The sequence below is a fragment of the Choloepus didactylus genome, chromosome 21 (genome assembly GCF_015220235.1).
Source record: "Choloepus didactylus isolate mChoDid1 chromosome 21, mChoDid1.pri, whole genome shotgun sequence".
Lineage (NCBI taxonomy): Eukaryota > Metazoa > Chordata > Mammalia > Pilosa > Megalonychidae > Choloepus > Choloepus didactylus.
This window is the reverse complement of record NC_051327.1, coordinates 4,105,979-4,133,636: the sequence shown is the minus strand read 5'-3', so window position 1 is coordinate 4,133,636 and position 27,658 is coordinate 4,105,979. Positions and strand designations below refer to the sequence as shown.

The window sequence follows — 27,658 nt, the reverse complement described above, 5'->3', positions numbered from 1 at the left end:
GCTAACTTTGGGTTTAATTTCCTCTCCCTTTTCTAGTTCCTTAGCATGTAAAGATAATTTATTTGTTTGTGTTCTTTATTCTTTTGTAATGTAGTCATTTACAGCTTTAAATTTCCTTCTGAGCAATGCTTTCACTGCATCCCATAAGTTTTAGTATGTTGTAATTGCATTTTCTTTCTTCTCAAAATAGTTTCTAATTTCTTCAGTGGTTTTTTAAGAGTATGTTGTGTAATTTCCAACTATTTGTTAATTTTCCAGTTTTCCTTCTGTTATTTCTAGTCCCCTTCCATTGTGGTTGGAGAAGATACATAGTATGATTTCAATATTTTAAGAGGTGTTGAGGTTTGTTTGCTGACCTAACATAAGGTCTACCTTGTATAATGTTCCATATGCACTGAGAAGAATCTGTGTTCTGCTGTTGTTTGGTGGCATGCTGTATATATGTTTGTTAGGTCTAGTTGGTTTATAGAGCTTTTCAAGTCCTCTCTTATTGATCTTCTATCTAGTGCTTCTATTAATTAGTGAAAGAGAGGTATTGAAATCTCCAACTATTACTGTTGAACTGTTTGTTTTCCCTTCAATTCTGTCAATTTTTTTCATGTTTTGAGGATCTGTTTTTTTGGTGTGTTTATGTTTATAATGTTTATAATTGTTATTCATTCTTAATGGATTGGCTTTTTTTAATCAACACACAATGTCCTTTGCATCTTGCAGTGATATTTTACTTAAAGTCTATTTGTCGGATTTTAGTATCACCATCTCAACTCTCTTTTGGTTACTATTTGCATGGGATATCTTTTTCCATTCTTTTCTTTTCAACCTCACTGAATCTCTAGATCTAAAGTGAACTAATGTAGATAGCATAAAGTTGGATCATGCTATTTTACCTATTTTGCTAATCTCAACTTGAAGTAATTGGTGATAAGTAAGGACTTCTGCCTTTTTATGTTCATTTTCTATATGTCTTATATTATTTTTGTCCCTCCATTACTGCTTTCTTGTGTGTTTAGTTGCTGTTTTCTAATGTACATTTTGATTCCCTTCTCAATATTTTTAGTCATTTTATCAGTGGTTGCCCTGGGGATTACAATTAACATCTTAAACATAATAATCTAGTTGAATTAATACCAAATTAGCGTCAATACATTCAAAAATTCTATTTCTATGCAGCTCTGCCCTGCTTTATATTATTTTCACAAATTACATCTTAATACATTGTGTGCCCATTACCATGGATTTTTATTATTGTTTTATGCTTCTATCTTTTCAATCATGGGAAACAAAAGAAAGGCATGGAATACCAAAAATGCAATGTTGCTGGCTTTTATGTTTTCCTCTGTTGTTACCTTTTCTTTGTAAGCCTTTGAGTTACCGTTCAGTTTCCTTTCATTTCAACCTGAACAACACCTTTTCACATTTCTTGTAGTGCAAGGTCTACTAGCAATGAACACCTTCAACTTTTGTTTATGAGACAATGTCTTAATTTCTCCATTTTTGAAGGATAGTTTCATTGGATACAGAATTCTTGGTTGACAATTGTCTCCTTTCAGCACTTTATATTGCTCATCCTACTGTCTCTGGCCTCTTTTTTTTTTTTATGGGAAATCATCTGTTAATTTTATTGAGGATCCCTTGTACACAGCAAGGGACCTCTCTCTTCCTGCCTTCAAGATTCTTCCTTTGTCTTTGGATTTTAATAGTTTCATTATAATGTGTCCTGGGTGTTAATGTCTTTGAGCTTATCCTTCTTGGAATTCATTGAGATTCTTGGATGTGTATATTCATGTATTTCATCAGATTTTGGAAGTTTTCAGTCATTATTTCTTCAGATATTCTTTCTGCCTCTTCTTCTGGGTACTTTCATGGTAAATATGTTTCTATGCATGATGGTGTCCCATGGGTCCCTTAGGCTCTGTTCATTTTTCTTCATTCTTTTTCCTTTCTGCTCTTCAGAATAGGTAATTTCAATTGTCCTATCTTGACATTCACTGATTCTTCTACCTGATCAAAACTGCAGTTTAACCCCTAAAGTGAATTTTTAATTTCAGTTGTTTACTTTTAAGTTTTAGATTGTCTGTTTGGTGTTTTTATAATTTCTATCTCTTTATTGATATTCTATTTGTTGAGAAGCTGTTCTCCTGGTTTATTTTCATTTTTTGTCAATTTCCCATAGCTCTCTGAGCATATTTAAGACAGTTGATGTAAAGCCCTTGCCTAGTAAGTCCAATGTCTTGAATTCTTCTTCTAGTATCTTTTTTCCTTAATATTCCATATTTTCTTGTTTTTTTCATGCTTTGCAATTTTTTTGAAAACTATATATTTTGGAAATTGCAATGTGATAACTCTTGAAATTAATTTATTTCCCCTTCCATAGTTTGTTTAATGACTTTTCTCAACTACATTTGTAAAGACTGTATTGTTCGTCGTGTGTGCTTTCTGAAGTCTCTGTTCCTATAACCTCTTGGTCAGCTCTTGGTTTAACAGAGATTTTCTTAAACATCTGGAGTCAAAAAGAAGAAGAAGGAACAGGAGAGAAGAGAAAAGAAGAGATAAGAAATGAAGTGAAAGGAAAGAGAAAGAAGAGAGAAGATCCTCTCTCAGTCTTTGTAGAATGGCTCTGTATTGGGGCAGTCCTTCAGTGTTTAGCTGGGCCATTTATAATTCTACCTTTGCTTTCACCTTCTCTTTACCTGAACCTAAATATTAGCCAGAGGTGGAAGCTTAGGTCTTCACAATTCTTTTCCGAGCATCTGTCATTGTCCTGGGCATCTGTGTGACCTTCTAGATTTTCCGATATAGCTTTTCAAGCAAGCCCTTATTCTCCAAAGTATCTCACTCCCCAGCATTTCTTCCCAAGTTTTTGATGTATTCATTGTTTTCCCTGAGTGTCAGCTGCATGTATATTTGCCTTTCAGTATTTTCAAGGAGGACCCTCTGTGTATCCATTTCTACATGCTGAGAGAGTTTCCAGTTAGGCAAAACAAAAGCAAGCCACTTGCTTCACTCCTCCAGGGAGCCCCAAGACAGGTCAAAACAGACAAACACAATTCCTTGAAAATATTGTCTGCTCCACTCCCTCCACAATCAGGAATCCTCATCAGGAATGCGAGCTACCATCTTCAAGAACACTGCTGAGCCAGCGAGGGTTGTGGGACAAGGGTAAATTTAAATGCCACTGCTGTGGTTCAGCCACCTTTTTCTGATTTCACATTTGTTAGGATACTGTAAACCTTTGACTATTTTCCTGAGTTCTGACAGAGTTGATTCTGAGTTGATTCTGACAGTTTTTGTCCATTTTTTCTGTTTCTATGGAGGGATGGGCAATTGGAGTTCCTAGATCCATCATTTCTGCTCATATTAAAAATATTTTTAAATGCAATAATTCATGTAATAATATGAGACATAACCTAACAAAAATAAAATTCTCACCTCCACACATTTTCAAAGTCTCATGTGATTATTGTTAATATATATAAATATGTTGTTCATTTGTTTTACTATGGAATATAACAGTTTGCGTTCACATTTTTTAAAATATAATTTCATATCAAGATTCCCATATGTGTGATAAAGTCCAAATACTTGTACTTTACATTGGCCATTTGATGTTTTTAAAAGACATATAGTATTTTTCTTATATATAAAACATCCTCTGTTATATCAAGATACTGTAGTTAACTTCATCATTTTCTTTTTGTTTAGCATTTTTCTTATATCAAATTAAGTAGCTTTATTATGGACATCTTTGTTTTCCACTTTGGAGTATACTTTAAAATATACATTTTAAGGATATATTTTAAATAGAACAATTCATAGGGTTTAAATGGTTTTATAGTTGCTTTTTCATATATTATCAAATATTTCACCCTGAAATCTGGACCAGTTGCCACAGGCAATGCATAAATATTCTGTGAGTATTATTAATGTTCAATTTTCTTCAGGATTAATGTCCTATCTTCTGGATTTTTTGTTTTTTTTGTGACATCTACATGGTATCTAATATGGTTCACAAATGTGGTAACTAGGTAATTATAGCACTGAAATATTGGAATACAGCAAATTTCTTAAATGTTTTTATCTTCCATATTATCTATAACCATTGTAGAAAATTAGAATATATCAGTCAAAAAGGAAAGAAAAAGAAAGAAAACAAAAGATAGCTAATCCCATCATGTAAAGGCAGCTATTGATATTTTTCAGAACTATTCCTCTGCAGGAGATAATGCTAATTCTTTTGAGTAATCTTTAAGTACACTATGAATCTGAGGTGATAAAATGCAGTGTGTTGTCGTGTTCCCTCATCAGAGCTAAGCTTCTGCCATTCTTCTGCTTTATTCTAGGTCTTTATCTCCCTACCAGTGGAAAGGCCTATGTTAATAGATACGATACCTCAAAGAACATGGTTCAGATCTGAAAAAGCTTGGGCTTCTGCCCACAGCAAGATTTATTTTTTAATGACTTGACAATATCAGAACACCTTTTATTCTACTGTGTGGTGAGTCAGAGATAGGTTTTTTTTTATTTTTTAAATTATCACACAGTAAATTTGACTTGTTTCTTTTGATGTACAGACCTATGGATTTTAACACATGTATAAATAAGTGTAACCAACACAATCAGTATATAGTTCCATCACCCAAAAAGCTCCCTCATGCTATTCCTTCATATTCATACCTCTCTCTACCTATTACTTCTGGTAACCATTTGATTATCCTCCATCACTCTATTCTTGTTTTGTTGTTGTTTTGTTTGGTTTTTTTGTTTGTTTGTTTGAGAATGTCATATGAATATAATATATAATATAAAATGTAATCTTTTGAGACTGGCTTCTTTCATTCAGCATAATGCCTTTGAGATTCATCAGGCATTAGTTATAGGTATTAGTACTTTGTTCCTTTTAATTGCTGAGTAATATTCCATGTTGTATATCAATTGAAGAACATTTAGGGTTTTTCCTGTTTGGTTGATTATGAATAAAGCTGCTATGAAAATTCATGTATAGCATTTTGTGTGAAAATACATTTTAATTTCTCTAGGAGAAGGATTATTTAGTCATATGGTAAGTATTTGTTTAATTATATAAGAAACTGCCAAATTGTTTTCCAGAGGGGCTGTACCATTTTGCATTCCCACCAACAATGTACATGAATTTCATTTGCTATGCATCCTTGCCAGCATTTGGTATTGCCAATATATTTTCTTTATTTTAACCATTCTAATAGGTATGTAGTGGTGTCTAATCATGGTTTTGATTTTGTTTCCATGACTAGCTAATGTTCTTGGACATATTTTAACATGCTTATGTTTGCCATTGTTATATCCTCTTAGGGGAAGTGTTTGTGAAAGCGCTTGCTCATTTTTAACTGGAGTGTTTGTTTTCTTATCTCTTATTGTTGAATTTTCAAGTTATTTATGTATTCTGGATAGGTATCCTTTGTTAGATATGTGCTTTACAAATATTTCCCCAATCTTAGCTTATCTTTTCATTTTTTTGATGATGTCTTTGGCAGAGAAAACAGTTTTTAGTATTGATGAAGTTGTGAAAGGAAATGAAATAAGCTTCAGTAGCAGAGAGATTCCAAAAGGAGCCGAGAGGTCACTCTTGTGGGCACTCTTACACACAATATAGGCAACCCTTTTTACGTTCTAATTAATTGGAATAGCTAGCAGTAAATACTTGAAACTATCAAACTACAACCCAGAACCCATGACTCTTGAAGATGATTATATAAAAATGTAGCTTATGAGGGGTAACAATGTGATTGGGAAAACCATATGGACCACACTCCCCTTTGTCTAGTTTATGGATGGATGAGCAGAAAAATGGGGGAAGAAAAAAAAAACAAAAGGTACCCCGTGTTCTTTATTACTTTAATTGTTCTTTTTCACTTTGATTTGTATTATTATTATTTTTGTGTGTGTGGTAATGAAAATGTCAGAAATTCATTTTGGTAATGAATGCACAACTATATAATGGTACTGTAAACAATTGAATGTACGCTTTGTTTTGTATGACTGCATGGTATGTGAATATATCTCAATAAAATGAATTAAAAAATATTGATGAAGTCTAATTTATTACATTTTTCTTTTATGGATCATGGTTTTATGTCTATGCTAAGAACTCTATGCCTAACTCTAGGACTCAAAGATTTTCTTCTTTATTTTCTTCTAAAATTTTAGAGTTTTACATGTTACATTTAGATCTATGATCCATTTTGAGTAACTCTTTGTATAAAGGTGCAAAGTTTAGATCTGGGATATGCATATATATACAACCAATTATTCCAATGCCATGTTTTGAAAACACTTTTATCTTTGAATTGCTTTTATACATTTGTTAATGACCAAATGGACATATTTCTTTAGGTATATTTTATTACTCTCTTTTCTGTTCCATTTATCTGTGTGTCTGTCCCTTTGCAAACACCACACTGTCTTAATTAGAGCAACTTTTTAATGTCTTAAATGCAATAGTACTATTTCTTCAACTTTGTTCTTCTGTGTCAAAAGTGTTTTAGATATTCTAGATGCTTCGTCCTTTCAGATAAACTTTAGAATCATCTTTTTGGCATGTACAAAGGTTCTCTTGTGAGTTTGATTTTATTACAATAAATTTATAAATCACTTAGGAGAGAGTTGACATTGTTTTGTTACTTGAACACAGTATCTCTCTATTAACTTAGGTCTTTGATTTTTTTAATCAGCATTTTCTAGTTTCATAATGCAGACCCAACACCTGTTTCATTAAATTTATGCATAAGCATTTCATTATTTGGAGCTATTGTAAATGTTTTCTTTTAACAGGTAAAAAGAGAATTTATTATATTCAGATATATACTACAGTTCTAGGGAAACAACGGCGGAAAGTCAAGAAGAGTCCCAGCAGGTCATCTGGAGTTTGAAATACATAACTATCTTTAGCTTTAGCTGAAAACTTGGAGGAAAAGTTGTATTTTTAAAAAGCCTTAAGCATGGTTACCTAAAAAATATTTCATTAATATAGTCTAACGTAAATTTCACTTATTTAGGGGTTTAGATTTGAAAAAATCTTTAAGAATCAATAAAAATATTAGAGAGGGGAAAAACACTTTTTAAAAATTGAGGCTAAAAACAAAAGGCATTTCTTTTCGCTGTAAACGAAGAGTTTACCATAATCCCTTGTTGAAATTCAAGTGTTTGGATTTCCCAAGCTTCAAGGATAATAGCAGGAGACAAATTTGCATAGAAAATTTGCAATATGTCCATGATTCACTTCAAAAGAAAAACTTTAAAGTACAATTTGCTTTTGTCTTTAGACTTCCTGTTTTAGTTAATAGTGCTCATCAAACCGTGAGGTTGATAAGCAGGTTGATGAGATATACGAGGTAGATCAGGAACAAGGAAGGAATTAGAGTTTTTAAATCCACGGGATATCACGATCAAGGGTATTAAGTATGCACCTCATTACTAGTGCCATACTAATTTGGTTAGAAATTAAATCGTGTTTTGGGATTGGAAGCCAGAGGTAAAAAGAGTTCTCCTGTGCTGATGGGCACAGTTCCAAATGTAAGAATTGCGGGAGCATTTACTGCATGGAAGCCTCAGCACCTCCCTAGGAGAGAAGCCCCTCAGCTGGTCAGGTACTGAGGAAGGTAACCACCTGCTAGCTTCAGGACCTTGCCCTCTGGAGTCTGAAATGATGGGTGACCTGTGCTGGTTTGAAGTCTTTGAGTGGTTCTGAGGGCAGTCTTTTCCTGGGATCTCAGTCCTCAGAAGCCTTTGGAAATGGAAGAAGTCACACTAGGTCACAGTACATACCGCAAATGAAAACAATGGCAGTGCTAATGACTAACTCCAAACCTAACTCAAAGACTGACAACAAGGGGGCAGAGTCCTGTCAAGGAATCCGCTTTACTTCTGGGATTGGTTTTTACACATGGTAAGATTGTGCTTCACTACTTTCTGGACATCTTCACCCATCTGGCCCTGGAAAACAAACAGAAGATGCATTCTGTAAGCCAATATGGCCTCCTGGTGTTGTTTCTTGCATTCAGCCAGCTGGCTCTGTAGCTGTTTGGTCTGCTGCTGCAGTGCTCGCAGCTGCTGACTAGGCCCCTTGGACAAGCTTATCGCGTACGAGAGCTGTGACAGGCTGCTCAGGTCTTCCTTCAATTTGGTGACTTCCTTTTACATCTCATTTATCTTCTTATCCTCTTTTAGTTTCTTATCCTTCTCCAGTTTTGAAGAGCTCTTAGAATCTCTCTTCATTTCTGCAAGTTCTTCCTGAGCTTGCAGAATTTTTGCAGAAATTCATGCTCCTTGCTCTTTGGATTTCAAGAGAGTCTGAATATTTTCTTTTTCCCTTTTTATTTGTGAGGACTCACTTCTAATTTGGGCAACCTCTGAATGGGCCTTCTCTATCTTTTTTTTACCACATCCTTTAATTTCGATGCCAACATGCTCACTTTACTCTCTAGAGAAAACTGGACCTTTTCATAGGAAGACTTGGGTACCACAGCATCAGTCACAGCAGCTTTCTCTTCTAAGAGTTGCTTCTCCAGCATGGCCACTTCCCCTTCCTTGCTTGCAAGGTGCTTTTTAACATTTCTTTTTTTTTTTTTCCTCCATCTCTCTTGCAGTATATCACAGCATGGTTATGACTTGCAAATATTCTGCAATGGAAACAGTTCTCTTTCTGTGCATCTACCAGTTGCTTGAGTTGGGTCAACTTGTTTAACACTTTTGAACACTGAGACTTCATTTCAGACAGTGCCTCTTCTGCTTTTGCCCTGGATTCATTTGTCACATGTACCAGTTTCTCGTGTTCCACTGGTATGAATATTTTTGTCCATTACATCCTCTAGAGATTTCCTCCTCCTATAATCCTCTAACTCAGCCTGGACTTCTTCGTACAGCTGAGACAGCTCGCTCACCTGTTTACTGAGTTCATCTATCATCCCGTTCATGGCCTCTTTCATGTCCCCAGCTTCATCCCTGGCTTCTTGTGTCATCTGACTTTTTAATGTGTCTTTTAGTTTCATGGTTTCTTCTTGGGCCTCTTGGTGCTTCTCAAACAAAAATGCTTACTCCTTATTCATATTCTCAATAACCAAGCAGCATAAACTTTTTATTTCCTTGTACTCCTTCACAGGTGGATTAATCATCACACCTTCCTCCCTTTCTTCAAGTTTTTCCTCTCATTCTCTCACTTTCTCTTTATTTCTTTCACTTTCTTCTGATGGATTCTGGAGATCCTACTTTAGCACATCCATTTCCTCTTCGGTGATCCTCAGCTCTTGGAGATAGGAATAATTGCCCATGCTCTTGGGCAAAACAAGGCCCACCTGCTTGTACTTTCTCTGTGTATCTGTAAGTTTCTGGCCAAGGTCAGAGCTGTTCTCTGAAATCCCTGCATTGTTTAATCATGCCAGTTCTGTCCCTCTGGACTGGAGTTTATCCTGTGTTTCCTCTCTGCTTCGAAGCGCTCCAATCTCTTCTACAGGTCTTGCAAAATCTCTTGTAGTTGCTGATTTCTGACATAGCTGTCGATGATGGTCTTACCCAAGGAATGTGTTAACAAAGATGGGGATGATTTGGCATCTGGGGGAGATATTTCACTCGGTTTGCCCAGGGATGGGACCAAATTAGTTTGGGTGGAAAGGTAGGAATCAAAACTTAGGTCTGCTTCTGCCTCCTTGGGAGATTTGGCCTGTAATTTATCTTGTAATTCCTTACTGTGTAAGGTAAGAGTAGCAACTTTGCTTGCAATAGGACAAGAAGTTTTTTTGGTCAACTTCAGAACTTATATCCAATAAGCTATCAGTACCTCTAGTACTGTTACTGAGTCTGTCTTTGTTTTCTGGTATGGTTCTGACCTCAGCTTTGAAGGGTTGTTCAGTAAAAAAATATGGATTCCTTTCCTGAAAGTGGTGTTGAAGTTAATGATCTTGAAGACATATCATTCAACTGGGTAGGACTGATAGGAGGTGGTAGAACTTCATGGGGTTTTTTTGTTTGTTTTCGTTTTTGTTTTTGGAGTTCCACTTCTTTCTGAGCTTATTTTAGAGATTTGATCATGGCTGCTTTGGTTTTGTTGGTATCTTTAAGTCAGCATCCTAAGAGAATTTTGATAATAGAAGGCTTTGAATTTCTGCATTTTCTTAGGGTTTGGGGTAATGTAAGGCATTGTGTCCAAATCTACAAGGTTTTAAGTCTGCACTCTTTCTAATCAAGGCTTCCACAGTGTAAGAACTGCTGGTCTCACAAGCCAGCCTGAGAGCAGTTCTTCCCATTTTTGTCCCTGGAACTGACATCTGCCCCATGATCCAACCAAAAGGGCAGACCTCACTGTGGCCATTTTGAACTGCAAGAAGCGGTGGTGTATTCCTATCCAAGTTCTTGAGCTTTATGGTCCCTGTGTGCTCTCTCTGAGAACCTGCACAGCTTGGAGACAGCCTTGTGCTGCTGCATAATGTAAAGTTGTTTTCCCAGAGCTGTCAGTCCTCTTGGCCGGGCATTTAGACTGCAGGTGCTTCCTGATGTGCTCATGGTGGCTGTTTTTGGCTGTGAGGTGTAAAGCACTGTGTCTGACAGTGTCTTGTGCTGTCACGTCCACACCATGTGTTATCATGACCCTGAGTCATTCCACGTGTCCTTTGGCAGCAGCAAGATGAAAAGCCATCTTCCCCTCTCTGTCATGTTAGGTGGCACTGGCCTCCTTCTTGCTCAAGCAGCAAGGCCTCCATTCTCCACAACCTGCAGCAGGCGATCATCATTCTTATTCCACTATTGGTATCATTCTTCCTGAACTTGGTTTTCAAGCTCTTCATGTTTAGTCCATTCAGCCTTCCAAAGCTCTAGAGATTTCTTATCAGCCCACACGACCACCAGGCTCACTTCCACTAGGTTTCCTGCACCTCCCTCCCTCCTTCCTCTGTCAGTGGACGCAGCAGCTCCCGAGCTATGCTGGCTGTTTAAATACGTTTCAAAAATGTCTCTTTCTAATTGTTTATTGCTTATACCTAGAAAATTTTTGATATTTGTGTGTTGATCTTTTATCCTGTCACCCTACTAAGGTCACTTATTAATTCTAGATTTTTTTATGTTAGATTCCCAGGTTTTATACATAGATAGTATGTCATGTGAGAATAAGGACAGTTTTATTTCTTTCTTGTCAACCTGTATGCCTTTTATTTCTTTTTATTGCCTTATTGTACTGGCTAAGACCTCCAGTTGGATGTTGAATATGATTGGTGAGAGCGGGCATTCTTGCCTTGTCCTGATTGTTCACCATTAAGATAATTTTTGAAGAAGTTATTTTCTATTCCTAGTTTGCTGAAAGTTTTTATCATGAATGGATGTTGTATTTTGTCAAAAGCTCTTCCTTCAGCTGTTACTATGATTATGTGGTTTTTCTTTTTAAAACTGTTAACTTGATGGATTACATTGATTGATTTTCAAATATTTAACCAGCTTTACATTCCTGAAATAAATTCCACAAGGTCATGGGGCACACGTGTGTGTGTGTCTGTGTGTGACTGTCTGAATTCAGTTTTATAATATTTTGCTCAGTACTTGTGTTCATGTGGGAAATTAATGTGTAGTTTCCTCTTTTATTGTCTTCATTTGGTTTTGGTATCATGTAATATTGATCTCATAAAATTAGTCAGGAAGTATTCCCTTCTTTTCTATGCTCTGGAAGAAACTGTGTAGAGTTGGTTTTATTTTATCATTGAGCTTTACCTAGATCACCAGTAAAATGAACTTGGAGGTTTATTTTTTGGATAGTTTTAATGATAAATTCCATTTATTTAATAGTTACAGTAATATTCTTGTTGTTTCATCTTGGGTGAGCTGTGGTACTTTGTGATGTTTGAGGTATTAGTCTAACTCATCTAAGTTATAGATTTTAATGTATAGCATTATTTGTAGTATTCCTTTATTATCCTTTTAGCATCATGGGTTCTGTAGAAGTATCCTCTCTCTTCTTAGTGATATTAGTAATTTTTGCTTCTTTCTTTTCCTTTTGTCATTCATACTAGAGGTTTATCAATTTTAATGGTCTGTACAAAGAACTAGCTTTCAGTTTCATTAATTTTCTTTATTATAGTTTCAGTTTTTAATTTCATTGATTTATTATGCTTATATATTTAATTTTTTTCCTCATACTTCATTGGATTTTCTCCTGTTTTTTTGTTTTGTTTTGTTTTTTGTTTTTAGTTTCCTAAGGTGGAAATTTAGATTGTTGATTTGAGGCATATTTACCTTCTGATGTAAGCATGTACTGCTATGATTCTCACTTGAAGCACTGATTTAGCTATGTCTCACAAATTTTGGTGTGATATGTTGTATTTGCATTTTTGGTCAGTTCAAATTCCTATATGGCCCATAGGTTATTTAGGAGTGTGCTGTTTGATATACTAGTGATGGAAGGTTATCCTGTTTTATTTCTATTATTTTTTAGTTTAATTCCATTTTGATCAAAGACCATACTTTGTGTGATTTTAGTTCTATGAAAGCAGTTAAGGTTGTTTTATGACCCAGGATATGAACTGTCTTGGTGACTGTTTCATATGTACTTGAAAAAGAATGTGTGTTCTGCTGTTTGGTTGGGATTTTATGTGAACATGAATTAAATCCAGTCACTTCATGGTGGTGTTCAGTTCTTCAGTATACTTGCTGATTTCTGCCTATTACTGTAAGAGGAGTGTTGATGTGGTCTAATACAGTTATGCATTTGTCTACTTCTCATTTCAGTTATTCAGTTTTTGTTCTGTGTTTTTTTAAGCTCTGTTGTTAGGTGCTTGTACCTTTAAGATTGCCATGTCTTCTTTCTGAAATGATTATCAATATGTTATGTCCTCTTTTGTTTATGGTAATTTTTTTAAAAATGATCAAATAACCCTTATTATTAGCATCTTGCATTAGTTGGGTATGTTTGTTACAACTGATGAATCAATACTGTTGCATTATTATTGACTAAACTCAGTAATTACACTATAGGGTTCACTCTATGTGCTGTCAGTTCTGTGGGTTTTGTCAAATTCATGATGTCTTATATCCACCATTAAATCATACAGAATAGTTTCAGCACCCTAAAATTCTCTTCTGCTTTACCTGTTATGATAATTTTCCTTGCTCTGAAGTTTACATTATCTGATATTAAACGTTTACATTATCTAATAGTAATATAACCATTGCAGCTTTCTTTTGGTTTGTTTCTGTAGTACATGTTCTTCCATAGTTTTACTTTTACTTCTACCAATATTACTGTTTTGAGTTTGTTGTAGACAGTGTATAGATGAGTAATGTTTTTATTAAAGTTGACAACCTCTGCCTTTTAATTGATGTTTTTAGGCCATTTACATTTAATGTAATTATTGAAATGTTTAGATTTAAATCTACCATTTGATTGTTTATGGTTGTTCCCACTGTTTTCTGTTACTGTGTTTCTCTTTTCCAGCCTTATTTTGGGTTATTTGAACATTTTTTTAATTTCAGTTTAATATGGCATTTGTGATTTTTTTTTTTTTTTACTAAATCTCTTGTATGCATTTTAAAATTAATAGACATTTTTGGAGCATTTTTAGGTTTAAAAAAAATTGAGCAGAAAGGACAGGGAGAGCCTGTGTACTTCTTCTCCCTGACACCATGCAGAGTTTCCCTTATTATTAGCATCTTGCATTAGTTGTGTATGTTTGTTACAACTGATGAACCAATACTGATACATTATTATTGACTAAACTCAGTAATTACACTAGGGTTCACCCTATGTGTTGTCAGTTCTATGGGTTTTGTCAAATTCATGATGTCTTGTATCCACCATTATATTATCATATAGAATAGTTTCAGCACCCTAAAATTCTCTTATACTTTACCTGTTCATCCCTTCTCTCCTCCCTGTGAAATAACATGGAAACCACTGATCTTTTTACTCTCTCTATAGTTTTGCCTTTTCAAAAATGTCATATAGTTGGAATCATAAAATATACAGACTTTTCAAAATGGTTTCTTTCACTTAGCAATATGCATTTAAGTTTCCTCAGTGTCTTTTTGTGGCTTGATAGCTCATTCCTTTTTATTGCTAAACAGTGCTCCATTGTACATATGTGCACTGTATTTTTTAATCCATTTGCCTGTTGAAGGATATCTTAGTTGTTTCCAAGTTTTGGTAATTATGAACAAACCTGCTATAAACATTCATGTGCAGGTTTTGGCATGGACAGAATTTTCAATTCATTTGGGTAAATACCAAGAAGCATGATTGTTGGATTGTGTGGTAAGACTGTGATAAGCTTTGTAACAAACTGCCAAAATGTCATCCAAAGTGACTGAGCCATGTTGCATTCCCACCAGCACTGAATGAGAGTTCCCTGTTGCTCCACATCCTCTCCAGCAGTTGGTGATGTGAGAGTTTAGGTTATAGCCATTCTAATAGGTACATAGTGGTAACTCACAATAGTTTTAATTTGTACTTCCCTAATGGCATATGATTTTGAACATCTTTACACATGCTTCTTTTCCATCTGTATATCTTCTTTTGTAAGAATCTGTTCAGGGAGAAGCTAAGATGGCAGCTAGTTGAGACAGGGCAAAAAAACACCTCCATGAATAATAGTAGATAAAAACCAGAAAGTGACCCAGAATACCATTTCCAGCGATGCACCAGCTGGACAAAGTCTGCTAAATCCTCAGGGGCCATGCACTTGGTGAAACTGGGAATCTGCATTCTGAAACGAGTGAGTAAGCCAGCTGAAAGTCCCACGGCCATGCTGTGGTGTGGGGAAACTGTGGGTTGGCGTTTGAAGATGGACTAGTTCTTTTAAAAAAACAAAAAACAAAAAAAAAAAACCCGGGAGCGGTTGCAGATATGGCAGTGAGAACTGTGCGGTGAAGCACTACAGGAGTGGGCTGTAGCCAACGCCTCAGTGTCTGGCTTGGAGGATAGCCCTCCCCACACCTGCTGCTGATTATCCTGGGGCCAGAGGGACAGAGGGGAGAGCCAAAAGGAGAAAGAAACCGCACCCCTTGCAGTTGGCTTCCCTGTGTGCTGGTGACACTCCTGCCCGGGGCCGTACCCATAGCCAAAAGCCACGCCAGGAAATCCAGTCTGATGGGGAGTGTATCCCACAGCACCCTGCACATGCCACAATATCGGCCGTGGACAGTGGCCTTGGGTGCAACCACAGCTAGTTGTCACGGAGCTGCGAAGGCAGAGCTGTGCAAAAAGGGGGGGGGGGGGTTGAGACACTCCATTCAGCCATTTTTGCCTCAGGCTGAGAGTGCCCCTGTACAGCCTGGTGGCCCAGGGCTTCCCTTGAGGGAAGGCGCGTACCTGTGACATAGCACAGCCTTCCCTCAGCAGAGGTCCTGGAAGATCACAGCTATCAAGCAAAGCAAATGCCAAGAGGCCAAAAACAACAGAAAATCTTAAAGCATTTGATAAAACCAGACAATATGGAGAACCCAATCCCAAACACCCAAATCAAATGATCAGCGGAGACACAGTACTTGGCACAATTAATCACAGGACTACAGTTAAAGAATGAGAACATGGCACAGGATATAAAGAACATGAAGAAGACCCTAGAAGACCATAAAGAAGAAATTGTAAGAGTAAATTAAAAAAAAAAAATAGAAGATCTTATGGAAATAAAAGAAACTGCTGGCCAAATTAAAAAGACTCTGGATACTCATAATACAAGATTAGAGGAAGCTGAACAACAAATCAGCATCCTAGAAGATCACAGAACAGAAAATGAAAGAACAAAAGAAAGAATGGAGAAAAAAATCGAAAAAATCGAAATGGATCTCAGGGATACGATAGATAAAATAAAATGTCCAAATTTAAGACTCATTGGTGTCCTAGAAGGGGAAGAGAAGGGTAAAGGTCTAGAAAGAGTATTCAAAGAAATTGTTGGTGAAAACTTCCCAAACCTTCTACACAATATAAATACACAAAGCATAAATGCCCAGTGAACTCCAAATAGAATAAATCCAAATAAACCCACTCCAAGACATATTCTGATCAGACTGTCAAATACTGAAGAGAAGGAGCAAGTTCTGAAAGCAGCAAGAGAAAAGCAATTCACCACATACAAAGGAAACAGCATAAGACTAAGTAGTGACTACTCAGCAGCCACCATGGAAATGAGAAGGCAGTGGCATGACATATTTAAAATTCTGAGAGAGAAAAATTTCCAACCAAGAGTACTTCATCCAGCAAAACTTCTTCAAATTTGAGAGAGAGCTTAAATTCTTCACATACAAACAAATGCTGAGAGATTTTGCCAATAAAAGACCTGCCCTACTTCAGATACTAAAGGGAGCCCTACCAACAGAGAAACAAAGAAAGGAGAGAGAGATACAGAGAATTTTAACAGACATGTATAGAACCTTACATCCCAAATCACCAGGACACATATTTTTCTCTAGTGATCACAGATCTTTCTCCAGAATGGACCATATGCTGGGACATAAAACAAGCCTCAATAAATTAAAAAAAAAAAACAATTGAATATATTCAAAGCACATTCGCTGACCACAATGGAATACAAATAGAAGTCAGTAACTTTTGATTTGTAACTCCACTGTTTACTTCCTACAGGATATAAAATACATAAACTCTAATGACAAATCAGTGGTTTTGGACTCAATGTAAACTATGTAATATTTGACAAGAACTATATAAAGGCAGAGGAATGGAGGAGTATAGGAACATAGTTTATGGATCCTATTGAAGTTAAGTTGGTGTCAAAGAAAACCAAGATTGTTATGGATTTAAGAGGTTAAATTTAAGCCCCACAGTAAGCACAAAGAAATTATCAAAGAATATGACCATAGAGATGAAAAGTGGAGTATGAGTTATGAGAAGTGGGGGAAGGGGCAATGGGGAGTTAAGAAATGAGTGTAGAGTTGCTGTTTGAGGTGAAGGGAAATTTCTAGTAATGGATGGTGGGAAGGTGATAGCATTACAACATTCTAAATGTGATTAATCCCACTAATGGAATGCTAGGGAGGGGGTGGAATGGGAAGATTTAGGCTGTATATATGTTTCCACAATTGAAAAAGAAAAAAAGTCTAAATAGATGACAATTGAATGCCAAGGATGATCCTGGATGGGATCTGAGGATGGAGGACAGGAGGCTCAAAGGGACACAGTTGGGACATAAGGGAAAAAAAAAAGGAAATATAGAATGTAAGCTTTGTAACAATGTTGAATTTCTTGAACTTCTTAGCTGCACTTAACGGGATTGCATAAAAGAATGTTCTTGTTCATGGGAATTGTATATGTGAATTACAGTGTTTGTTCAAGGATGTGTGCAGCTTGCTCTCATAGGTTCAGAAGACAGAGCAATAGATGATGGATGATAGATAGGGAGGGAGGGAGGGAGGGAAAGAAAGAAATGGCAGTGTGACAGCATGTTAAAGTTGGTGGAGGGGGTATCGGGGGAGGGGGGTCAGGGTATGCTGTGTATGGGGTTTGTATTGTTTTTGCAACTGTTCCTGTAACTTTGAATTTATTTCAAAATAAAATTAAAAAAAGAAAAAAGAATCTGTTCAGATCTTTTCCCCATTTTTTAATTGGATTGCATGTTTTCTTATTGGTGAGTTAAAATATTTGGGATACAAGTCCTTTCTCAGATATGCAGCTTGCAAATATTTTCTCCCAGTCTCTGGTTTGTCTTTTCAGTCTTTCAACAGTCTTTCAAAAGCATGTTTTTATTTTTATGAAGTCCAACTCATGAAGTTTTGCTTTCATGAATCATGCTTTTGTGTTGCATATTTAAAAATATCATTGCTAAAATCAAAGTTGACTAGATATTCTCCTATGTTATCTCCTAGAACTTTTATAGTATGCATTTCACATTTAGGTCTGTGATCCATTTTGAGTTAATTGTAGTGAAAATTTTAAAGTCTGTGTCTAGATTCTTTTTTTTTTCTTGCATGTGCATGTTCAGTGTTCCAAGCTGCACACATCCTTGAACAAACACTGTAATTCACATATACAATTCCCATGAACAAGAACATTCTTTCATGCAATCCTGTTAAGTGCAGCTAAGAAGTTCAAGAAATTCAACATTGATACATTTGTTCCTTTGTCAAACATCAGCTAACTTTATTTGTATGGGTTGATTTCTGGGCCCTTTTTTCTGTTCCATTGATCTATTTGTCTATTTTTGTACCAATACCAAACTGTCTTGATGATTATATCTTTATAATAAGTCTGAAAGTTAGGTAGTGTAGTGTCATTTCTCCAACTGAATTCTTCTCCATTGGCTATTCTGAGTCTTTTGCCTCTCCTTTAAACTTGGGAATCAGTTTATAAATATCCACAAGTGGAATCAGTTTATAAGTATCCACAAAATAACTTGGTGGGATTTTCATTCAGATTGCATTTAATCTGTAGTTCAATTTTGAAAGAACAGACATCTTAAAAATATGAATTTTCCCATCTGTGAACATGAAATATGTCTCCATTTATTTAGATGTTTGATTTCTTTCGTCAGGGTTCTATAGTTTTCCTCACATACATCCTCTACATATTTTGTCATATTTATCCTTAAGTATTTCATTTTTTGTGCTAAAATAAATGGTGTTATGTTTTTAATTTCATATTAAATTTGTTCATTGCTGGTATATAAGGAAGTGATTGACTTTTGTATATTACAATGATCCATTAGAAAATGAGCCTTTTATTTTAGATTAGTTATAGCTTTTCCAAAAATTGCAAAAAGAGTGGAAAATTCTAGTTTACCCCACATCCAATTTCCTCTATCATTAACATCTTACATTAGTGTGGTATCCCTGTCAAATTAAGGAGCCAGTATTGATACATTATTATTACCAAAGTCATTATTTATTCATATTTCCTTAGTTTTTACCTCATGTCCTTTTTCTGTTCCAGGATTCCATCAGGAATACCACATTACATTTAGTCCATTGTGTCTCCTTAGCCTCCTTGTTTTTATTTCCTCTGACTTCTATCAAGACTTTTCTCTTTCTCTTCCTCTTTGACTTTCTTTAGCTTGAATGTGATATGCCTATGTATAGACTTTTTGGTATTTAGCCTACTTAGTGTTCTCTGAGCTTCCTGGATCTCCAGTTTGGTTTCTGCCATAATTTTGGGAAATTCTCAGGCATTATTACTTCTAATATTTCTGCTCCTTTAACTTTCTTTCTTCTCCTAGTATTCTCATTACATGTATATTATACTTCTGGTCATTGTCCCACAGCTCTTGGATATTCTGTTTTATTCCCTTTTTCCTTTGCTTTTCTGTTTGTGAAGCTTTTGTTGACATATATATTCCCTGATTCTTTTCTCAGTCCTGTCTAGTCTACTGCTGAGCTCACCAGTAGAGCTATTACAGTTCTTTTATTTCTAGCATATCCTTTTTAAAAAAAATTAAATTCAGTTTTATTGAAATATATTCATGTACCATACAATCATCCGTGGTGTACAATCAGCTGTTCACAGTACCATCATATAGTTAAGCATTCATCACCCCAATCTATTTTTGAACATTTTCCTTACCTCAGAAAGAATCAGAGTAAGAATAAAAAATAAAAGTAAAAAAGAACACCCAAATCATCCCCCCATCCCACCCTATTTTTCATTTAGTTTTTGTCCCCATTTTTCTACTCATCCATCCATACACTAGATAAAGGGAATGTGATCCACAAGGTTTTCACAATCACACTGTCACCCCTTGTAAGCTACATTGTTATACAATAGTCTTCAAGAGTCAGACTACTGGGTTAGAGTTTGATAGTTTCAGGTATTTACTTCTAGCTATTCCAATACATTAAAACCTAAAAAGTGTTATCTATATAGTGCATAAGAATGCCCACCAGAGTGACCTCTCAACTCCATTTGGAATCTCTCAGCCACTGAAACTTTATTTAGTTTCATTTCGCATCCCCCTTTTGGTCAAGAAGATGTTCTCAATCCCACACTTCCGGGTCCAGATTCATCCCCGGGAGTCATATCCTGCATTGCCAGGGAGATTTACACCCCTGGGAATCAGATCCCACATAGGGGGGAGGGCATTGAGTTCACCTGCCGAGGTGGTTTAGTCTAGCATATCCTTTTGATTGTTCTTAGAATTTCCAAACTTCTGCTTACATCACCTATATGTTCTTACATTTTCCCCCTTTTTCCATTAGAGCCCTTTGCATAGTAGTGATAGTTATTCTGAAATTCAAAAATATCTGCCATATCTGAGTCTGGCACTGATGCTTGTTTTGTCCCTTCAGACTGTTTTTTGCCTTTTAGCATGCCTTATAATATTTTTACTCGAAAGCCAAACATGATGTATCAAGCAAAAGGACCTGAGGTAGATAGGCCTTTACTGTGATGTTTTATGTCCATCTGGCTATAAATTAGACTGTAGTTACTGTTTATTGTAGCTGCAAGTGTTAGAAGCTTAAAATTCCTCTGGTGGCCTTGTTTTTGTCTCCTTTGTTGTGTTTTGGTTTCCCTAGAGACTTCTGTCTTCAATAGTATCTGAACCTTGCAATGCTTTCAGTTGTAATCCTCTGTTATTTTACAAGAATCTGGCAAGTTGTGATTCTTGATATTGTCTTCTCTCTCCAGTTTTCAGGGCAGAGGTTTGCCCTATAACCTCAGTTATCTAATGGACCTAATAAGAGGTGTTGATTTTCAGTTTGTTCAGCTTTTTTCTTGTTGTGAGTACAGAAGTGATGACTTCCAAGTTCTTTACATTTCAAACTGGAACTCTTTATCCCTTTTTAGTGATTGCTCTAGGGATTACAAAAGACAATCTTGTTTTTCATAGTAATTTAGAATATTTTCAAACCTAATTTGGAATATGGAAAACTTTCCACTATGTAAGTTTTTTACCCTCTCTTCTATATGTAATGGTTATCTGTTGTTAACACCTATATACTTTGAAACCCCCATCAGACAACATTATATTTTTTACTTACATCCATCCAGCCTGTCTAAAGACTCAGTAAGAAATTAAAAGTCTATTATCTTCACCCAGATATTTACCATTTACCATTTTTGTTGTTTTTTTTTATCATTCATGATGTTCCAGGTTTTCTTCTAGTATCATTTCTCTTCTTTTGGAGAAACATCTTTTATCAGTTCTTTTAGATAAGTACCATTGGCTAAGAATTCTCTAAATTTTCCTTCATTTGAGTATGTCTTTATTTCACCATCATTCCTTAAGGATTTTTTTTTTTTTTTTTTTTTTTTTTTGGCTGGAAATAAAATTCTGGGTTGAGAGTTCTTTTCCTTCAGAACTTTAAAAATGTTATTCCACTGTTTTCTGGCCTCCATGGTGTCTGATGAAATGCACAGTCATCTGAATTGTTATTTTCCTGTAGGTAATGTGTCATTTTTCTCTGGATGCTCTCAAAATTTTTTCTTTGATTTTAGTTTTTAGCAATTTGGTTATGATTTCTCTAAGTGTGGATTTCCTTGGATTTATCCTAGAAGGGATTCAATCAGCTTCTTGAATGTATATATTTGTGCCTTCTGCCAAACTTGAAAAGTCTCCAGTCATTATTTCTTCAAGTATTTTTTTACCCAAGCACTCTTTCACCTCTTCTTCTTGGAATTCAATGACATATATGTTAGACCTTTTGTTGTACCAAAAGTCCCTTGGGCTTTGTTCATTTGTATTCAATCTTTTTTCTCTCTTGTTCATATTAGATAATTTCAGTTGATCTCTCTTCAAGTACATTGACCCTTTCCTGTATCATTTCTATTCTAGTATCAAGTACATTAAATGAGTTTTTAGTTTAGTTACATGTACTCCTGCATGAGTGTTTTCCATGTAGGTAATGTGTCATTTTTGGTCATAATGGCAAAGTTCTACTCATTAGCTCAATTTTCAAAGTTTGTCATGTTAATTAGAATTAGACCACATATGAAAAAAATTGAGGTGAGCCCATGAGTTTATATATAATTACTTTCATTCTTCTCCCTTCCTGTTATCTCCCTAGTACTTTCTGGTTCCCCAGGATTCCTGTCTTAGTTCTCAGGACAGAAATCACCCGCTTTCATGATTGTGCCACATCCAGAGCCAAGAGGTAGGAAGACATAGAAAGTGTGGTAAAAAGCAATGGGGTTTGGCACTGTTCTGTTGGAGGTTCCCCTCCCTCAGAGTTGTGGATCTTATGGGCTTCCCATTCTCATCCATTTTGCCACTTTCCACACCCCAAAACTTCCCAGGGACTGGGCCACAAGAGAAAGGAGGGGAATAATGGAATTGTCCCCCTCTCTCTGAGCTTTAGGAATTCTCTTTTTCACTCCAGAATCCAGAAGAACTAGAGTATTTCCCTAGATTTCATGCTTTCTACAGTACATTGTTCACTTATAGGCTTTGGATTTATTTGAGCTCAGGCCAGGAGATAAACAAGGGATAAAGTGTTAAACTTATCACTGGTTTGCTGATTCTTTGAATTCTGGTGTTCTGTTTAATCTAACTGCTGATATTTACTTTTCATAGTTGTCCAGGTTTAATAGTTGAGTTCAGTGGGAGATAAAAGGGTGTGTGTTTTGTTTACTCCAGCTTACCTAGAAGCCAGAGATGTGTTTTCTTTTCTCCCTCCATTCATGTGCTTCCAGTATCTTTATAAATTCTGAAAATTATTTTTTCATTAACTCCCCTTTCGACACAGAGACAAGGGGAAGAAGATATGTAACTGATGTAATAAAACAGCTGTATAAAGTGTTTCTAATGATATGAGTTGCATGAAATTTCTCATATCTAGATAGCTGGGTAAGAAAAGTTCTGTTGTAAGAATTTTGTAAGAATAGAGTTGAAAATACCATGTAAATTTTGGTTCCTCTTTCTAGATAAAAGGAGTCCCTCGAAAGATGCTTCCTATGGAAATTGACCACATGTTGTCTACTTTCAACCTGCTAGAAAAGCGTAATGCATTTTCACAGTCACTCACTGGAGGAATGAAGCGCAAACTCTCCGTCATAATAGCACTTATAGGGGGCTCTGAGGTATTAAAAGAAAGAGAGAAAGAGGGAGAGACAGCTAAAATGGGTCATTGCCAGCTGGCTAAAAAACTTAGCTGATATAAACCTGAGAGTTTTATGACTCTAACCCTCTAAAGGGGCCTCGCCAATTGTACTCAAAGGGGATTCACATTATTGATCCACCAGGTCATAGGGTTGGGGTTATTAATTTTCCAGAGTTCTTAATTCTAGTTTAGTCTAGATTCTGTATCTTAGCTTAAATGTGTAACCCATGAATAGAAAGGTATCCCACGAGTGGCATAATATCAGTTATCAATGGTCATAGAATTGTTCTTCTGGTCTTCAGGTGTTGATCCTTGATGAACCAACATCTGGCATGGACCCAGTGTCAAGAAGGACCACCTGGGATCTCCTCCAGCAGTATAAACAGAATCGGACCATTCTACTGACCACCCACTACATGGATGAAGCTGATGTCCTGGGTGACCGCATTGCCATCCTGGTCAAGGGGACCCTGCAGTGCTGTGGCTCTTCAATCTTCCTGAAACAGATATATGGTCTCTCTCCCCTTTGATCAGTCTTAGGACACTGATGCCTTATGATATCTTCTAACATGATTTTCATTCTTTTTGTCTATCTGCCAAAACTTCAGTGGTTTTTTCTGATCTCAACTATTCTAATTGGCTTTTAAGGCCCTTGGCAATCTGGATATTCCCTATATATACTTATCACTTGTTCTCCAACACATTCTTTCAGACTCAGGAAATACTTTTATCATCTCACAAGGGTCATGCTCATTTCTCCAATTTTGCACCTACTTACAGTTTTATTTGTCCCTGGAATGTGGTTGTGCCTCCAAATAGATTTATTTGATTTAGTAACTGATTGGTTGATGAGTAAAGGAAGTAGAGAAGCCAGGACATCTCCAACCCTAGTTTCTCCTTTGCTAAATTAGTATCAAATCCCCAGTTTGATGAGGTAACTCTAAAATGTGGCAACTGACAGTAAGAATGTATTGTAGAATGAAAGAATCATAAAAATGGAATAAAACTGTCCTTGACTTTGTAACTATATAGTCTTGAGACAAGATAAAAATGGTACAACAGTGAATTACTGAAGGCTAAAATTATAGTAGTAAGAATTCTAAATGTATTATATAAATGCAAGTGGAGATAAGTAAGGATGAATTGAATCAATCATTCATTTATTCAGTATTTGAATTCATTCAACTTACATTAATTATCTTATCTATATTGGTTACTATGTTATCCACTTTATATATCTTATTTAATATTCAAAACAACAATTGGGATACAAAACTAGGACCCAGATATATCAAATAACTTATCTAAAGTCATGCTTATATGCCAGTTTGGTTGTTCAGAGTTTTCGATCACCTTACAGATTTGGGTTTGTACAATTGACTTGTAGTGAGCTCTACATCCAAGATTGGGCTTATGCCATGTGAATTTGTGTTCCTGGGTCATAAGTCACATGATTTAAACAAGTATGGTTTTATTTAACAAATTATTTATAATAATTTCAAATTGTATTTACTAATTTTATTAATTATTGGTAAAATCATACATAATATATAGCTAAAATAGAAGATAATACTTTGGGACATTCAAAGTATTATTCAGGTCCCTTCCTATAGAGGCTACACTTTGCTTAACTGGATTTCTTACACTTCAGTCAAAAGCCTAGGATTTGCATTTGCTTCTTTGATGACATGGAAAATTCCATGTTGGTATCAGCACTCAGCTCTCACTTACTACCTAAGCTTTCTACAAAAGGAGGCATTTTCTATTGTTCAGACTCTTGAGAGGACAAGATAATTGTGAAGCTTGTCTTGATTCCAGAGAAATGAAAATCAATCTACACATCATTTTGTAAGTAAACCAAGAGTAGTTTTGGTCCCATAGCTGGTAAATAATGGATAAGTCACTTCATTCTCATTAAGCCATGAGATGCATATCAGTGTCTCATTTGAAAAAAATGTATAGTAACGCCTACTGAACCAGATTATCGGCCAAGAGAGCTATGCTTAAGACCTATTATTCACTGTTTTAAATATTAATGAGGAAAGTAAGTTAAAATACAATGACCGTATGGATTACACATATTTAAAAGCATTGATGTTTTTCTCCAATTTCAGAGAATTTCTCTACACATGCAAACCACTAATTAAGAATAATAATTCTCTGACTTCTCAGTTATGCTTTCCATGTATGTCTGTCTAAAATTTAACAACCTTTCCTCAATTTTTCATGTCTCCTTTCTTTATTTTTTTCTAACACACTATATGTTTCAAATTATTCCTCTTGTTGATTATTAGTTTCCTCTCATTAGAAAGTAAGCTCTTACAAAGGCAGGGATTTTTATCTGCTTGGTTTGCTGCTCTATCCCCAGGGCCTAGATTATTACCTGTCACACAGTGGGCAACCACTAATAATTGTTAAGTGAATATTTATCAAGATTGCAGTTTCAGAAATAAGAAGCCAGATAACAGGAACCTTTTTCATATACCTTGTATAGCTGGTTATATACACTAGATCGTTGTTCACTGAGAAATTTATAGACATTATAGAGGAAGTTGTTGTTTATCAAGTGCCTTGGTTCTTAGAGTAGCATTTGAAAGTTTTGCTAAGAGCCTCCTTAGAGTCATAGCTAAATGTCTTGTGACTTGCATGTCTTCCTTCTGTGGACCTAGATAACCTGAATCATGGAGAGCCAAATTTGGTCTTACAAGAGGATTAAAAAGTAAAAAACTTCTTCATTTGGTCTTCTAAATGATTTCTTTCAGGTGCTGGATACCACATAGTCATGGAGAAGGAACCTCACTGTGATGTTGAAAAGATCTCTGAACTCATTTATTATCATATTCCAAATGCCACTTTGGAGAACAGTATTGGAGCTGAACTATCATTTATCCTACCCAAACAGCATATACAAAGGTATGGATCCAGAGAGTTTTAAATGGATAGTTTTGGGGCGGCTATGAATCATTTTTAATTTTAGTTCTAACAAACTAGATATCCAGTTATAGCTCTCATTTGCTGAGTAGTAGAGTTGGGAAATTCACAGCTGAATTCTCACTGAACCAAGGATTACCTCATAAATTCAAGTTCATTCAAGGCTTATTTCATATTTTTCTTTCTGTTTTTTTTTTGGGGGGGGAGAGGAGGTTGGCAACCTAATGGCTGTAGCTTCTGAGTGTTAATAAGGTCTAATTAATAGTAAGATGTGCATAGTATACAGATTTTCTGCCTGATGAGCAAGACCCAGGAAAATATTAAGATTATAAAAGTAAAAAGTAGTTTGAATGGCAACTCTTGGGCAAGGGTGACAAGGACACAGGGAAAACTGGGAGTTTGACAATAGCAATTATCCAAGTTAGTTACAGAGGGGAAAAGGGGATGATAAGTCTACCTGGGATTCCCATCCCCATTAAGAGACGTAGAAATTAAAAGTACTCATCAGTGACCTTTAGGGAGTGTGCCATATTCATCTTCTTGCCAGAGGTAATTACTACCTAGATATCCCATAGATGCAAGGTGATTGTCATATGCAAGAAGAGATGAAAGACTTGTAGGACATTGCTCTACATTTCCATCTGATAAGAGCTCCTAAGTGAACAAATGAAGAAGAAATGTTTCATGGAAGTTGTATTCATTTGGAGAGTAAATATGAACCTTCTTAAGAAACAGCAGCATGAAGCAGTGTTGGTATCATGTGCTTTTACATGATACCCAGGATTTTGGGAAATTAAAGAAACTTTAACCAGTCATTATATGAAGACTCATATAGAAATAGAAGACAGATGTTTCCTTGGGTACACTAATTACAAACCTGGAAGTACAGGATGTTCCTGAAAGAAATATGTATACAGAGAAGCTGCTTAAATTTATCACAACATCTGCTCTTCCTATATGAGACTTCCACCAAGGGAGAAAACCCACCATATGGAAAACAGCAAAGATATGTACCACTCGATGGTACAGTTGCCAAGGAACACACAACATACAGCACTGGTTGGAGCAATGCTTTACTCACACAAAGAAGAGACAGAGCAAGGTCAGCTTCAGTAACGGGTGCCAGTGCCCCACAGCCAGTGAAATGAGTGTGCTTGGTAGCCAATGCAGGGCAATGATCTGTAAACACCCCTCTCATGCTCCAATAAGAAGACCCCGTTCCCTCCCCTTCAGGAACTGATATATAAATGGGGTTGGCCAGGTGCCATGTAATGCATATGCTCAAACATTTCAAGGACCTTTGCTGTATTTCTGCAACAGGGAAGGACTACCTCATAAGGATGAAAAATCTGGGCCAAGTATGGGCTCACTGCCCAGCCTCCAAATAAGGGAATGTTCCAGATTTGGGACAAGCCTGAGGAGGAGCAACAGGCCTCACGGTGGCTGCTTCCCCAACAGTACACCCCCAACCCTCATTGGGCTGCTAGAAAAGAAGATGCAACACCATATCCACTCAGTAGGACCAGTGGCTGCCATGAGTTTGAAGGCATAGGTGGGTCCAAAGTGGTCCCGGCATAATCGAGATGGCTGTGACTCATTCACCTAGTCTTCCTGCCCAGGTTGTTAAGCACTTCACTAGGGCCACCAGGAGAACCAGTCCTAGGAGGATGATCAGGCCTTCCTATAAAAAGTCCTCAACCAGGAGCCCCAAGCACTGGGTTAAGCCAGCCAAAGAAGT

At 36.2% G+C, this 27,658-nt stretch overlaps 1 pseudogene; it reads right to left on the bottom strand.

Annotated features, from left to right (window-relative positions):
* Nucleotides 1–7,893: 7,893 nt before the first annotated feature.
* LOC119517793 lies at nucleotides 7,894–10,811 on the bottom strand (annotated as a pseudogene).
* Nucleotides 10,812–27,658: the final 16,847 nt, after the last annotated feature.